Source organism: Culex pipiens, chromosome 2 (assembly GCF_016801865.2).
Source record: "Culex pipiens pallens isolate TS chromosome 2, TS_CPP_V2, whole genome shotgun sequence".
NCBI classification, from domain to species: domain Eukaryota; kingdom Metazoa; phylum Arthropoda; class Insecta; order Diptera; family Culicidae; genus Culex; species Culex pipiens.
The window spans coordinates 8946763-8962676 of record NC_068938.1 but is presented as its reverse complement, the minus strand read 5'-3'; positions in this window follow the sequence as shown (position 1 = coordinate 8962676).

Below are 15914 nucleotides of genomic sequence, written 5' to 3'. Positions count from 1 at the left end.
AAAATATTTTCAACGGCCTAAGTTATTGAATATTAAAAAAAAAACACAAAATACCGTATTTTGATCTGAAAATATTCAAATTTTAATAAGTTGCAATATGGGTATCAAACGAAGCAAAATTTGGATGCAATTTCACTTTAATAGAGTGATTTTTTTTGCAAAATATTCGAATTTTCACAATATACCGTATTTTTCCAAAATTCTATTCTTAATTCGCAATATGGGTATCAAACGAAGTTAATTAATTTATGCATTTTCCATTTATTACTTTTTTGTAAAATACTAAAATTTTCTTTTTAAATACTCAAATTTTCAATGTGGGTATCAAACGAAGCGAAATTTGTATACACTTTGGCTAATTGAAATATTTTTTTGTAAAATACTAAAATTTTAATAAAAAAAAACAACGTTTGTGTGAAAATATTAAAATTTTCATAATTCGCAAAATATCAAACGAAGCAAAAATTTAAAATTCATTTTCGCTTGTTTAAATATTTTTTGATGAAAGAGCTAAAATTTTCTAAAGCATCATATTTTTTGTAATACTACTCAAATTTTTATAATTTTTTATATATGGATCAAACGAAGCGAATTGCATTTTAATTTTCTTCATGTGTTTTTGTAAAATACAATTTGACATTAAGATTTCTTTTGGAAAATGTGAAATTTTGTGAAACTCGTAGTTTTTACGGGACCATCCATAAACGACGTGGACAATTTGGTTTGGGGGGATGTTTTGCGGTTGTTCACGCTCCATAAAAAAAGAAAGATTTTTTTAATAAAAAATGTAATGTGGAAAAGAAAACTTTTTTTTTCAAAAATAGTTATCAAATGACTGAAGAAACGTGGCATTTATCCAAAATAAGGGCTTTAAACGTGATTTGAATGCATTATTTGCTTAATTAGACTAGCAATTGGTTGATTTCACCTGGTGAAATCAGTGAATGTATCGCCTTTGAAAGAAAATTCACAATGGAAAGTTTTATTGCGCGTAATTTAATATATTCAAATTTAATTTAAGTCAATTGGTATCTAATTTCCGCAACATTGTGTTACTTTTTTACGAGGACCAATTTCCCCACATCCAGAGCACCTTCCAAATATGAATTCAACCTGAACCTGCAAGTTCGCCCCAACAACAATTGTCCCCTAATAAGGTGCAGAAATATGAGAAATCAAGGTGTGAAGTGAAAATTAACGCCAATTCGCCACGGACGTCGTCCGTTTGAGCGGGGTTGTTCTTTCGCGAGGGTGGCTCCCTCCCGCAAGGGGGTGGAGAAGGGGAAAAACCACGCACCAGCCTTATTTATTAACCGCCAATGGATTTACAGTAGCCGCGCCGCAGCATGACTGCAAATCGCATAGCTCAGCTCGCTTCTAGTGCGCGGCTACCGTGCGGCGATTATCTCTTGGCGATTTCTTCGACTTGGACTGAAACCTCTCCCGCCAGGGGGGGTGTTCGCTTTATCACAATGTTGTTTTAATGGCTTTCGATTGATCGATTTGCCACAGATCCCCGAGATCGTGTTGATGATTTTCACCTTTTCCGCCAGAGACTTGGGGCGAGCGACGAACCTCACAATTTGAGCACACTTTAGAGTCACTTCTTCTACTTTGTCACTGCTGCGGCTGCTGTACGGCGGGCAAGAATGTGTCAAACAATGAGCAGCAATCGCTACTACAAGTCGTCCCCATGTCAGCCCCGGCGATCATTAATATTATCGTTGGCTTCGTTTGGCCAGACAACATCATCTTTCGCCGCAAAACTTCGACCTTCTTCTGCGCTGATGATGTCTTCCCTTAAGCCACTGCGCGCTGCTCGCTGTATGTGCTGATGGACGCGCTTCTGTGGCTTCTCCAAGTCTCCAAACGGTTCAGAATGAATGCCCGCCTGTCTGAACCCCCCGATCTTTATGAAAATCATGAAACTTATGCTGTCATGTCACTCGGTTCAAGCCGTAAGTCATTTATCATTTCATCGTGCTGATTTTATTTCATTCCATCGCCATTAAGACATGTTCAACGTTGTGGCAATGTTCAGCCAGGGCAGTTCCAAGGGAGTTCGACCCCTGGTACAGTTACCGCTGATGAGCGGGGGTGAGAACCCCGCTCGAATCGAATCGGTGTGGATCAAAAAGTTCCTCACTGAAAGCATTAACATTCCCACCCCACCTCCCCTCCTTCCTCAAAGCCCTACACGTGTGTGTGCGTTCAAAACCCGACGAACCGCAAGAGTTAGTCAAAGTCCGTCAATGTGTGTTCACTTGACCGCGAGTGAAGCTTATGGCATTATGAGTTAATACCGATTAAAGGTGATTTATTTCAAAGTTTGGTTCGACCTCTTTTCTTTGCTGCGCAGCAGAGGTTCGCGCCGGTCAGATCAACGTCTTGTCGAGTTAAGACCAACGCCGCCACCACCACCAAGCAGTCAGCTGAGGCCCCGTTGAGGTTGATCCGAATCGATTGGTTCATTAAACTTGCTGGTTCTGGAGACAGGCTTGCGCTGCGGTAAGAATCGATATCCCAGAGTTCCCTTTTTTACTGAAAGCAAGTGAGATTCTTCTTTGCCGCCAAAAAATAAAAGGAAATCCCCCGGTACGGTTCAAAAGTGCGATGAAGAAACACAAATATTAATCCATTTATGCCCGCGGTCCCTCGGAGCACGGTATAAATCCTTGGGAAATTGACAGCTAACCAGCTTTTAATAGCTACCGCGCTCCTTATTCACGGCTATTGTTGGTCGAGCGGCCAAATCTGCATATCTGGGGCCCACTATACTCCGATATCGGGGTAGTGTTCCCTCGGGGGAAGTCACAGTTTTGAGAGTTACCGTAAATATCAGTAGCTCTGTGTTTGATACTTGCACATCTCAATATTTTCCTTAAAATTATTTTTGCTACCTCAGAAGAATGATCAAAATGATCAAAATGATCAAAATGATCAAAATGATCAAAATGATCAAAATGATCAAAATGATCAAAATGATCAAAATGATCAAAATGATCAAAATGATCAAAATGATCAAAATGATCAAAATGATCAAAATGATCAAAATGATCAAAATGATCAAAATGATCAAAATGATCAAAATGATCAAAATGATCAAAATGATCAAAATGATCAAAATGATCAAAATGATCAAAATGATCAAAATGATCAAAATGATCAAAATTATCAAAATGATCAAAATGATCAAAATGATCAAAATGATCAAAATGATCAAAATGATCAAAATGATCAAAATGATCAAAATGATCAAAATGATCAAAATGATCAAAATGATCAAAATGATCAAAATGATCAAAATGATCAAAATGATCAAAATGATCAAAATGATCAACATGATCAAAATGATCAAAATGATCAAAATTATCAAAATGATCAAAATGATCAAAATGATCAAAATTATCAAAATTATCAAAATGATCAAAATGATCAAAATGATCAAAATGATCAAAATGATCAAAATGATCAAAATGATCAAAATGATCAAAATGATCAAAATGATCAAAATGATCAAAATGGTCAAAATGACAAAAATGACAAAAATGACAAAAATGACAAAAATGACAAAAATGACAAAAATGACAAAAATGACAAAAACGACAAAAATGACAAAAATGACAAAAATGACAAAAATGACAAAAATGACAAAAATGACAAAAATGACAAAAATGACAAAAATGACAAAAATGACAAAAATGACAAAAATGACAAAAATGACAAAAATGACAAAAATGACAAAAATGACAAAAATGACAAAAATGACAAAAATGACAAAAATGACAAAAATGACAAAAATGACAAAAATGACAAAAATGACAAAAATGACAAAATGACAAAAATGACAAAAATGACAAAAATGACAAAAATGACAAAAATGACAAAAATGACAAAAATGACAAAAATGACAAAAATGACAAAAATGACAAAAATGACAAAAATGACAAAAATGACAAAAATGACAAAAATGACAAAAATGACAAAAATGACAAAAATGACAAAAATGACAAAAATGACAAAAATGACAAAAATGACAAAAATGACAAAAATGACAAAAATGACAAAAATGACAAAAATGACAAAAATGACAAAAATGACAAAAATGACAAAAATGACAAAAATGACAAAAATGACAAAAATGACAAAAATGACAAAAATGACAAAAATGACAAAAATGACAAAAATGACAAAAATGACAAAAATGACAAAAATGACCAAAATGACAAAAATGACAAAAATGACAAAAATGACAAAAATGACAAAAATGACAAAAATGACAAAAATGACAAAAATGACAAAAATGACAAAAATGACAAAATGACAAAATGACAAAAATGACAAAAATGACAAAAATGACAAAAATGACAAAAATGACAAAATGACAAAAATGACAAAAATGACAAAAATGACAAAAATGACAAAAATGACAAAAATGACAAAAATGACAAAAATGACAAAAATGACAAAAATGACAAAAATGACAAAAATGACAAAAATGACAAAAATGACAAAAATGACAAAAATGACAAAAATGACAAAAATGACAAAAATGACAAAAATGACAAAAATGACAAAAATGACAAAAATGACAAAAATGACAAAAATGACAAAAATGACAAAAATGACAAAAATGACAAAAATGACAAAAATGACAAAAATGACAAAAATGACAAAAATGACAAAAATGACAAAAATGACAAAAATGACAAAAATGACAAAAATGACAAAAATGACAAAAATGACAAAAATGACAAAAATGACAAAAATGACAAAAATGACAAAAATGACAAAAATGACAAAAATGACAAAATGACAAAAATGACAAAAATGACAAAAATGACAAAAATGACAAAAATGACAAAAATGACAAAAATGACAAAAATGACAAAAATGACAAAAATGACAAAAATGACAAAAATGACAAAAATGACAAAAATGACAAAAATGACAAAAATGACAAAAATGACAAAAATGACAAAAATGACAAAAATGACAAAAATGACAAAAATGACAAAAATGACAAAAATGACAAAAATGTCAAAAATGTCAAAAATGACAAAAATGACAAAAATGACAAAAATGACAAAAATGACAAAAATGACAAAAATGATTATCAACGCAGAAAAGGTATTTTTAGTTGTGTGACAAAAATGATTATCAACGCAGATAAGGTATTTTTAGTTGTCTTCAGAAAATGTCATGATTTTAAACGATTTTTTAATCATTCATAATTGAAAACAAATTTCAATCCAGGAATTCTGTGCCACCTAACGGTAACTCATAACGCGGCGTCCACAATAGAAGGAAGTGGGTGCACGCCACCGCCAAGGCGCGTGTAGCTTTAAAGTGACGAAAGCAAACTTTCGCCCAAAAAAGGGAGTCCCAACCCCTCGGGGGCAGCAAAGCTCAGCCCAAACAATCGCCATCGCCGGCTAGAGAGAAAAGAGCTTTGGCCACTGCGCTGCTGCTAGCGCTGGAACAAAAGGACGGACAGAACTGAGATGGTGTTGGCGATGCATGAAGAATCGATTTTCATTCATGGCTGGTGAAACAAAAAAAAAAATGAAGCAAAACAACAACTAACGTTCAATTTTCCCCTATTATATCTGCATTCGGTGACGACGACACGCGGGGAGAAATGCTGGAGAGAGGTTCCATTGAACAACTTTGGGCCACCGACCACCGGCCGCAGATCATATCAGCGCGCGAGCCATGTTTTGATTTTCAGCATTAAACATAAATATTAACTTAGAAAAACTAACAAATACTCAATTATGCCGTATTTGGTTGCTAATTTAAATTTTATTGTTTGTGGTCGTGCGGGCCTGGACTGGACAACTGAAAGGGCGTACGAAATGGTCGCACAAATGCCGTATTTAGTAGACGTGGGGAACGTGCCACCGAGTGGCCACCGCCACCGTGGTTGAGGCTTAAGATTTATGGAGAACCTGTGCCTCGAGAAAAAAGTGCGAACTGAGAGGCCTCTTGGGGAAAGGTGTTTGGTAGTTTATCTTTTTTTGTAACGGATTTGATTTATCAGATTTCAAAGTTAGATTTTTCTGCAGTTTGAATAGGAATTTCTATGATTATTGTTAAATAAATAATGGTTTGAATTAGCTTGGAATTTTCCAACTGAGTTATTTCCCCTTCCCCCTATTGCTTTTAAAGTGGTTAGTAATTTTAATTGAAAACATTTGAACATAAAGAATAAAGTTATAAACGTATTTATGATTATTGCACTCGACTGTAATTTACCAACGGTAAGTCGCAATTTTTCGCTAGTAGATTGCGATTAATTGATCGTAATTTCTTAATCTACTATCGATCAATTACGACAGAAAAATTGAGAAAATCTCGATATGTATTCGAAGCTTGTTTCCAACAATAAAAAATAAAGTTTTTCAGTTTTTTATGCTTCCGATACTTAAAAAAATAACATTTATGAAATGTTAAAGATTAAAAAAAACTTAAGATTTAAAAAAAAATATCAAAGAAAAAAATATTGAAAACACAAGAACAATATTTAAAGATAAAAAATATAAGAAAAAATAAAATAAACTAAATTAATCAAATTTCTAAAACATTTAAAATTCAAACATGAAAAGTTTTAAAAACTTTAAATTTTAAAAATTTTAATGATTATATTTTTTAAAAATCAGGAAAAAAATAAAATTTCTATGATAAAAAACAATAATTTCTCTGGATTTTTTTAAATACAGGTATTCGCTTTTCTTAAAGGCTTTCACACCATTTCTAAAAACATAAGATTCCAAAAATTAAAAAAACTTAAATATCAATGTAAATTAAAATTAAAATTTTAACAGTGCGAAACAATATTTAGAGATAAGAAATTTATGAAAATTTAAAATTAAAAAAAAAATTGTTTGAAAACTAAAAATTACAAAATTTGGAATGATTTAAAAATTACAAAAATTAATAAATAAAAATTCTAGAATAAAAACTAACAATAATTTCTCTTTTTTGTTAATTTTTTGATATAGAAGGAAATTCAAAGGCCTGAAAAATAAAATGTGAAAAGAACAGCAATTAATCAAACAAATAATAAATTTAAGAGGTTTGCATAATTCTGAAATTAAAAAATTCTAAAATTTAAATAATGCTGAAATTTAAAAATTCTAAAATTTAAAAAGAAATTTAAAGATATAGTAAAAGATGAAACAACAAAAAAATTTAAAAAATATTTAAACAATTAAAAAAATCAAAAAATCTATTAATTTAATAAATAATGATTTTTTAATATGTATTTTTTTAAATTAAGCTTTGAGACCCTCAAATTTCAAAACTAAAATTAAGATTTATAATATTAATTATAATAAATAAAATCTAAAACTGTAAATACTCATTTAATTTTTTTTTATATTTCTCAATTCTTAAAACCATCTAAAATTCTTAACTTTCATAACCATTAGAAAACAAAATTCAAATGTTTTGAAATGTTCAAAGTTTCTATATTTTTATTTAACTCAAAAATCCAAAAGGGCGCGGGTTCGATTCCCACCTTATCCTCCTGGCCTTCTATCGGATGAGGAAGTAAAACGTTGGTCCATTTGCGTAAATGAGGTTTTGGGTGACTCATCACACATAACCTTCGGACGCCTAGAAATGAGCAGAAACTTGCAACAGAGCTCACAAAAGACCCGGGGGTCGTTAAAGTGGGTTGCTTTGCTTTTTATAAATCAAATTTAAAAAAAATAATGCATTTCGAAACTGATTTTTTCTGAATTTTGAAACCTTTTCATATAAAAAATAGAAAACTTGACGAATTTATTTTTGTTTAATTAAAATTAAATTCAATAATGATAAAAATTTAAATAAAAATCAAAGCATTCCATAATTTGAGAGTTTTTCGATTTTTCAAGAAATAGGGCCATTGCAAATTTTATTGCATGTTTTGGCCGTTCCTCCAAAAAGTTCCTCGAAAATTAATAACTATTTAGGATGCATTGAATAACGATTGAATCTGCATTTTTTATTAAAAAAAGAATTATAAAGATTTTTACAAATTTTTAATTTTGGGACCACAGATTGGTAAAATAAATTTGGCAAAATTTGTTACAGAACATTACTGTAATGCTGGAAAAAGCTTTTCGTGATACTTAATTTTGAAATTTTTCGAAAATTTGGCTTGAAATTTGAAATTTAGTTCGGGTCTTCGGGAACTTTACAGATTAGTGTAAATATAAACTCTAATTACTGGAACATCATGCTGCAACATCATCTACATGAAATGCTCATTTACAAGAGGAGTTAGAGCGAGTAAATGTCTTAACGTAGTACTGTGATTTGCCAATTGATATTAATTTGTGTCAATAGCAAAACCTCAGTACTTCTCAACTCAGTATTGATAATGAAATCCCCCATTACTTCCGATCTGCATAATCCCACAAACGAAAAACAAATGACCAATGTCAGGCTAAATATGCATAAAATTCGCATATATTACACCTCCACGCCGTCACGTCGGATACCGCACAAAGTAGTACGACGTGGCCACCTCCAAGCAGCAGCTCCACAAGCTTGATTTATTCCACTCCCAAACGCAATCCGCAGCCAATTAAAGGCTTTGGGTCCGAGCTTAAAAACAAACAACACTGGCGGCGGCCGCCGCGGTGACAACTGTCCCCCAAAATGGACGTGCACTTTCAGCATCAACTCGATTTATTGACGAGAAATAATTTGTCACACTCGTCTTGAGACACAGACCGCGACTGCGTTCGGACGTGGGCTCCAAAACCAGAAAGCGACAGCTTCTAGTCGGCGTTCTAAGTCTGGAGGTCTGGTCGGTGGGTCCAATATAGCCTGGCCAACCCGGCCCTCGATAATGAGAGCTATGATTTATGTAATTATAATCAGGCGGACATTCGTCGTCGACGTTGTCGTCTTTGGTTTATACCTGGATGTAGTTTTTTTTTGTCGCCCGGTCCAACTCGGTGTTCGACAGATTTATTAACAGCTTACAGCGAAGCGAACGAGCGCCACCTATTAGTTGAGAGCTGAGAAGTGGTGAGGGCAAGAGCAGAAGAGGAATGGTGTTATAACTCATTTTTACACCTAAATCATGTCCCCGCAGGTTTCAAAGGGTACCTACTACTGGACAGAAGTTTGTTTGCTTAGCTGGTACTACATACTTTTGCTGGTAGTAACTATGGTCAGTGATAAAATTGGCAATGGTTGGAGGTATTAAACATATCTCTCTACAACCCAATCCCGTCTCTAGACGGGATTGGTTTTAACCATTTTTTGAAGATTTAAAGGCATTGGAAAGAAGAATTAAACATTATTAGATAATTTTAGGGTTGAAGTTTGATTTTTTCCGTAACTTTGCCATTTTTTTTTAAATATTAAATTTTTTCAGGGGTAAAAAATATCTGTGTTTTACAATTTTGTTTAATTTGCCAAAAATGCAAATCCTATGGAACAGGTAAAATATAATAAAATCACCTCCTGGGGGAAATACAGTGAAATTTTTTCGGGCTTTAAGGTGAAGCCGTTGATCATTTTCAAAGAAAATTGATCATCACTATAAAATATTCTGTATTAAATTCAATTTACCGAATTTCAGCACCAAAAGGAATCAACATGTGCCGGTTGTTGCCTTCTTGAAGCCACTGCAGGATTTTTTGATCGAAATCAACTGTGCTTAAAAATTTATATAATTTTGTGGCACAGTCATTGACGTCCTAGTTGGCAATCATTGATCAATGACGATTTTCATAACTTTACAAGGAATGGGATAATCGTTACCAAATGGTATCAGCATGTGTAGGGCACTATTCTTAACAACTTCTGGAAGGAATTTTGTCAAAATATTGATAGCGACGCAAAATTTATATCTTTGAACGAAAAATCATGACAATGATGGAAGCCTTCACGTTAAGGGGTCACAAAATTTCATTTTACAGAAAATTTATTAAATCCACTTAAAAGATGAATTTCAATCACTCCTGAAAGTTTCATAAAGATATTTAATGATTTAACTGAGTTAGAGACGATTTAAGCTCAGAATTTTGCCATGCGCAAAGCAAACTGTCTAACTTTCTGAGCGTTTTTCTCTAAACACCGAGTTGATTTACGGGTGCCACGATATCTCAAGATGGGACGGACCAAATTGGCTGAAATTTTGGGTGAAGAATCCCAAGACATATCCCGTGTGCATGACGAAGCCCGATTTTGAAATTTTGAAAGTTAAAAAAATACAAAAATCAAAAACTGGTGATTTTTGCCTTCCTCACTGAGGTAAGGCTATAATCCTGCTCTGAAAATGAACTTTTTATTAAAAGCTCCTAGACCCACCTTCATGTAGACATATCGACTCAGAATCGAAAACTGAACAAATGTCTGTGTGTGTGTATGTGTGTGTGTATGTGTGTGTGTATGTGTGTGTGTATGTGTGAGTATGTATGTATGTGACCAAAATTCTCACTGAGTTTTCTGAGCACTGGCTGAACCGATTTTGATCGAACCAGTTGCATTCGACTTGGTTTAAGGTCCCATACATCGCTATTGAATTGTTTGAAGTTTCGATAAGTAGTTCAAAAGTTATGTATAAAAACGTGTTTTCGCAAATATCCGGATCTCAATTATATGCACGTAAACGATGTCCGGATCCATCATCCGACCCATCGTTGGTTAGGTAATTGAAAGGCCTTTCCAATGAGTCCAAAACATAGAAGATCTGGCAACCCTGTCTCGAGTTATGACCACTTAAGTGATATTTATGTACTTTTTTGAAGCCGGATCTCTCTTAAATGTATGTAAACTATGTCCGGATCCATCATCCGACCCATCGTTGGTTAGGTAATTGAAAGGCCTTTCCAATGAGTCCAAAACATTGAAGATCTGACAACCCTGTCTCGAGTTATTACCACATAAGTTATATTTATGTACTTTTTTAAAGCTGGATCTCACTTAAATGTACGTAAACTATGTCCGGATCCATCATCCGACCCATCGTTGGTTAGGCAATTGAGAAGCCTTTCCAATGAGTCCAAAACATTGAAGATCTGGCAACCCTGTCTCGAGTTATGACCACTTAAGTGGTATTTATGTACTTTTTTGAAGCCGGATCTCACCTAAATGAATGTAAACTATGTCCGGATCCATCATCCGACCCATCGTTGATTAGGTAATTAAAAGGCCTTTCCAATGAGTCCAAAACATAGAAGATCTGGCAACCCTGTCTCGAGTTATGACCACTTAAGTGATATTTATGTACTTTTTTGAAGCCGGATCTCACCTAAATGAATGTAAACTATGTCCGGATCCATCATCCGACCCATCGTTGATTAGGTAATTAAAAGGCCTTTCCAATGAGTCCAAAACATAGAAGATCTGGCAACCCTGTCTCGAGTTATGACCACTTAAGTGATATTTATGTACTTTTTTGATGCCAGATCTCACTTAAATGTATGTAAACGATGTCCGGATGCATCATCCAACCCATTGTTGGTAAGGTAATTAAAAGGCCTTTCCAATGAATCCAAAACATAGAAGATCTGGCAACCCTGTCTCGAGTTATTACCACATAAGTTATATTTATGTACTTTTTTGAAGCCGGATCTCACCTAATTGAATGTAAACTATGTCCGGATCCATCATCCGACCCATCGTTGGTTAGGTAATTTAAAGGCCTTTCCAATGAGTCCAAAACATTGAAGATCTGACAACCCTGTCTCGAGTTATTACCACATAAGTTATATTTATGTACTTTTTTAAAGCCGGATCTCACTTAAATGTACGTAAACTATGTCCGGATCCATCATCCGACCCATCATTGGTTAGGCAATTGAGAGGCCTTTCCAATGAGTCCAAAACATTGAAGATCTGGCAACCCTGTCTGGAGTTATGACCACTTAAGTGATATTTATGTACTTTTTTGAAGCCGGATCTCACCTAAATGAATGTAAACTATGTCCGGATCCATCATCCGACCCATCGTTGATTAGGTAATTTAAAGGCCTTTCCAATGAGTCCAAAACATAGAAGATCTGGCATTCCTGTCTCGAGTTATGACCACTTAAGTGATATTTATGTACTTTTTTGAAGCCGGATCTCACCTAAATGAATGTAAACTATGTCCGGATTCATCATCCGACCCATCGTTGATTAGGTAATTAAAAGGCCTTTCCAATGAGTCCAAGACATTGAAGATCTGGCAACCCTGTCTCGAGTTATGACCACTTAAGTGATATTTATGTACTTTTTTGAAGCCGGATCTCACTAAAATGTATGTAAACTATGTCCGGATCCATCATCCAACCCATCGTTGGTTAGGTTATTTAAAGGCCTTTCTAATGAGTCCAAAACATTGAAGATCTGGCAACCCTGTCTTGAGTTATGACTACTTAAGTGATATTTATGTACTTTTTTGAAGCCGGATCTCACTAAAATGTATGTAAACTATGTCCGGATCCATCATCCAACCCATCGTTGATTAGGTAATTAAAAGGCCTTTCCAATGAGTCCAAGACATTGAAGATCTGGCAACCCTGTCTCGAGTTATTACCACTTAAGTGATATTTATGTACTTTTTTGAAGCCGGATCTCACTAAAATGTATGTAAACTATGTCCGGATCCATCATCCAACCCATCGTTGGTTAGGTTATTTAAAGGCCTTTCTAATGAGTCCAAAACATTGAAGATCTGGCAACCCTGTCTTGAGTTATGACTACTTAAGTGATATTTATGTACTTTTTTGAAGCCGGATCTCACTAAAATGTATGTAAACTATGTCCGGATCCATCATCCAACCCATTGTTGGTAAGGTAATTAAAAGGCCTTTCCAATGAATCCAAAACATAGAAGATCTGGCAACCCTGTCTCGAGTTATTACCACATAAGTTATATTTATGTACTTTTTTGAAGCCGGATCTCACCTAATTGAATGTAAACTATGTCCGGATCCATCATCCGACCCATCGTTGGTTAGGTAATTTAAAGGCCTTTCCAATGAGTCCAAAACATTGAAGATCTGACAACCCTGTCTCGAGTTATTACCACATAAGTTATATTTATGTACTTTTTTAAAGCCGGATCTCACTTAAATGTACGTAAACTATGTCCGGATCCATCATCCGACCCATCATTGGTTAGGCAATTGAGAGGCCTTTCCAATGAGTCCAAAACATTGAAGATCTGGCAACCCTGTCTGGAGTTATGACCACTTAAGTGATATTTATGTACTTTTTTGAAGCCGGATCTCACCTAAATGAATGTAAACTATGTCCGGATCCATCATCCGACCCATCGTTGATTAGGTAATTTAAAGGCCTTTCCAATGAGTCCAAAACATAGAAGATCTGGCATTCCTGTCTCGAGTTATGACCACTTAAGTGATATTTATGTACTTTTTTGAAGCCGGATCTCACCTAAATGAATGTAAACTATGTCCGGATTCATCATCCGACCCATCGTTGATTAGGTAATTAAAAGGCCTTTCCAATGAGTCCAAGACATTGAAGATCTGGCAACCCTGTCTCGAGTTATGACCACTTAAGTGATATTTATGTACTTTTTTGAAGCCGGATCTCACTAAAATGTATGTAAACTATGTCCGGATCCATCATCCAACCCATCGTTGGTTAGGTTATTTAAAGGCCTTTCTAATGAGTCCAAAACATTGAAGATCTGGCAACCCTGTCTTGAGTTATGACTACTTAAGTGATATTTATGTACTTTTTTGAAGCCGGATCTCACTAAAATGTATGTAAACTATGTCCGGATCCATCATCCAACCCATCGTTGATTAGGTAATTAAAAGGGCTTTCCAATGAGTCCAAGACATTGAAGATCTGGCAACCCTGTCTCGAGTTATTACCACATAAGTTATATTTATGTACTTTTTTGAAGCCGGATCTCACCTAAATGAATGTAAACTATGTCCGGATCCATCATCCGACCCATCGTTGATTAGGTAATTAAAAGGCCTTTCCAATGAGTCCAAGACATTGAAGATCTGGCAACCCTGTCTCGAGTTATGACCACTTAAGTGATATTTATGTACTTTTTTGAAGCCGGATCTCACTAAAATGTATGTAAACTATGTCCGGATCCATCATCCAACCCATCGTTGGTTAGGTAATTGAAAGGCCTTTCCAATGAGTCTAAAACATTGAAGATCTGACAACCCTGTCTCGAGTTATTACCACATAAGTTATATTTATGTACTTTTTTAAAGCCAGATCTCACTTAAATGTACGTAAACTATGTCCGGATCCATCATCCGACCCATCGTTGGTTAGTCAATTGAAAGGCCTTTCCAATGAGTCCAAAACATTGAAGATCTGGCAACCCTCTCTCGAGTTATTACCACATAAGTTATATCTGTGTTTTTTTCTGGAACTAAACAAAGCTGAAATGTGTGTCCAAACCACTCATATTACCCATTTTTGGTAAAAAGTGAGGAAGGCATCAACCACATAGGTGGATTAGGTTAGTTTTTTTTAGTAAAAAACAGAAAAAAATATTTTTTAAAATAAACTTTTTGAAAATCGACCTTCGTCGCACACAGGACCGGTTTAAAGAGTCTTCACCAAAATTTTGAGCCGATTTGGTCGAAGCAATGTTGAGATATCGTGGCACCCGCTTTTTGAAACTGCTAACTTCAAAATAGCTATATCTCGGCAATGATACTGTTTTGCTTCAATTTTCATTATGATCGAAAGGTTTTAAAATTAGCCAATCCGTGCATCTTTATTTAAATAGCTTTAGGCCGTTGCAAATATTTTTCAAAGTTTATGTTGCCCCCCCCTCTTCAAAATTGGTTCGAAAAATCAGGGGGCAAAACAAATATTTTTCCAAAAAACTTCAAATTTTTAAAGGAAATAGGAGTCTAACCAACTGAAAACAATTAGAAATGCATGTTACTGCGTTAAAAATCCTATTTAACATGTCTGGGATCGATCAAAAATATTTTCAATTTTTGTGGAATTCCAATGTACAGCACCGCAAAAAGTCTTTTTTTTCGGCGAAAATAAAATCTCTTTAATACCTTTTCTGAAAACCAATGATTGCAAAACAACTGGGCAGGTGTAAAATGCACTTTAAAACACTTTTTTCATTCAAATGTTGAGACCATGGCTTGTTATTTCAATCTTTATATTTTTTATTTTGTTGCGTCTTTTTTAAATTTTATTTTCGGTGGCGCACTATTGAGTTCTAGAGGTGAAAATTTCGAAAAATTGTTCAAAAAATGGCCGAAGATTTTTTCATTAAATTACACTTTAAAAATATTTATGGTATACACATCATTTGAATTTTAAATAGAATATGACAACTTCAGAACTGAAAGACTCCAGGATAGAGAATTTGAGCTTTTGTAATTTGATTATGCATGATTAATAAGAAATAGAAATTTCAAAACATCTAAACAAAATTTCACTAACTATGCTTGTGATTCAAAGTGGCTAAATGCTGGAAATCATGTAAGTATGAAACTATAGTTATAAGTATGAAACTAACGTTATAACGCCTTCTAAATATTGATTAAGTTTTTCTTAATTTTGAGTATAAATATTATCTTAAATATTAAACATATTACATGTTTTAGATTAATTTTAAAGCTTGAGATTATTGTATAGATCTCCTAATTGTCGATTAGAAGAATATTTATTTCAGCACACTGTTTTATGATTTTTCAATTAATTTCATTGCTCAACTCGGTCATATAGAAACATTTTATAAATAATAAATAATCAAGCTATAACGCAACTGAATCTCATCTAATCTCCCCACCTCAAATCAAACAAAAAGCCCCAGCTAAATTGCCAAGTGGCTCGAATTATGTAAACTGTCAATTTATCTTTGCCCCATCTGACGACTACGACTCCGCTGCCAGCCAGCTGATCAGCTTGAACCGGGGCTAAACGAAGCAATTAATTACGGTTGCAAA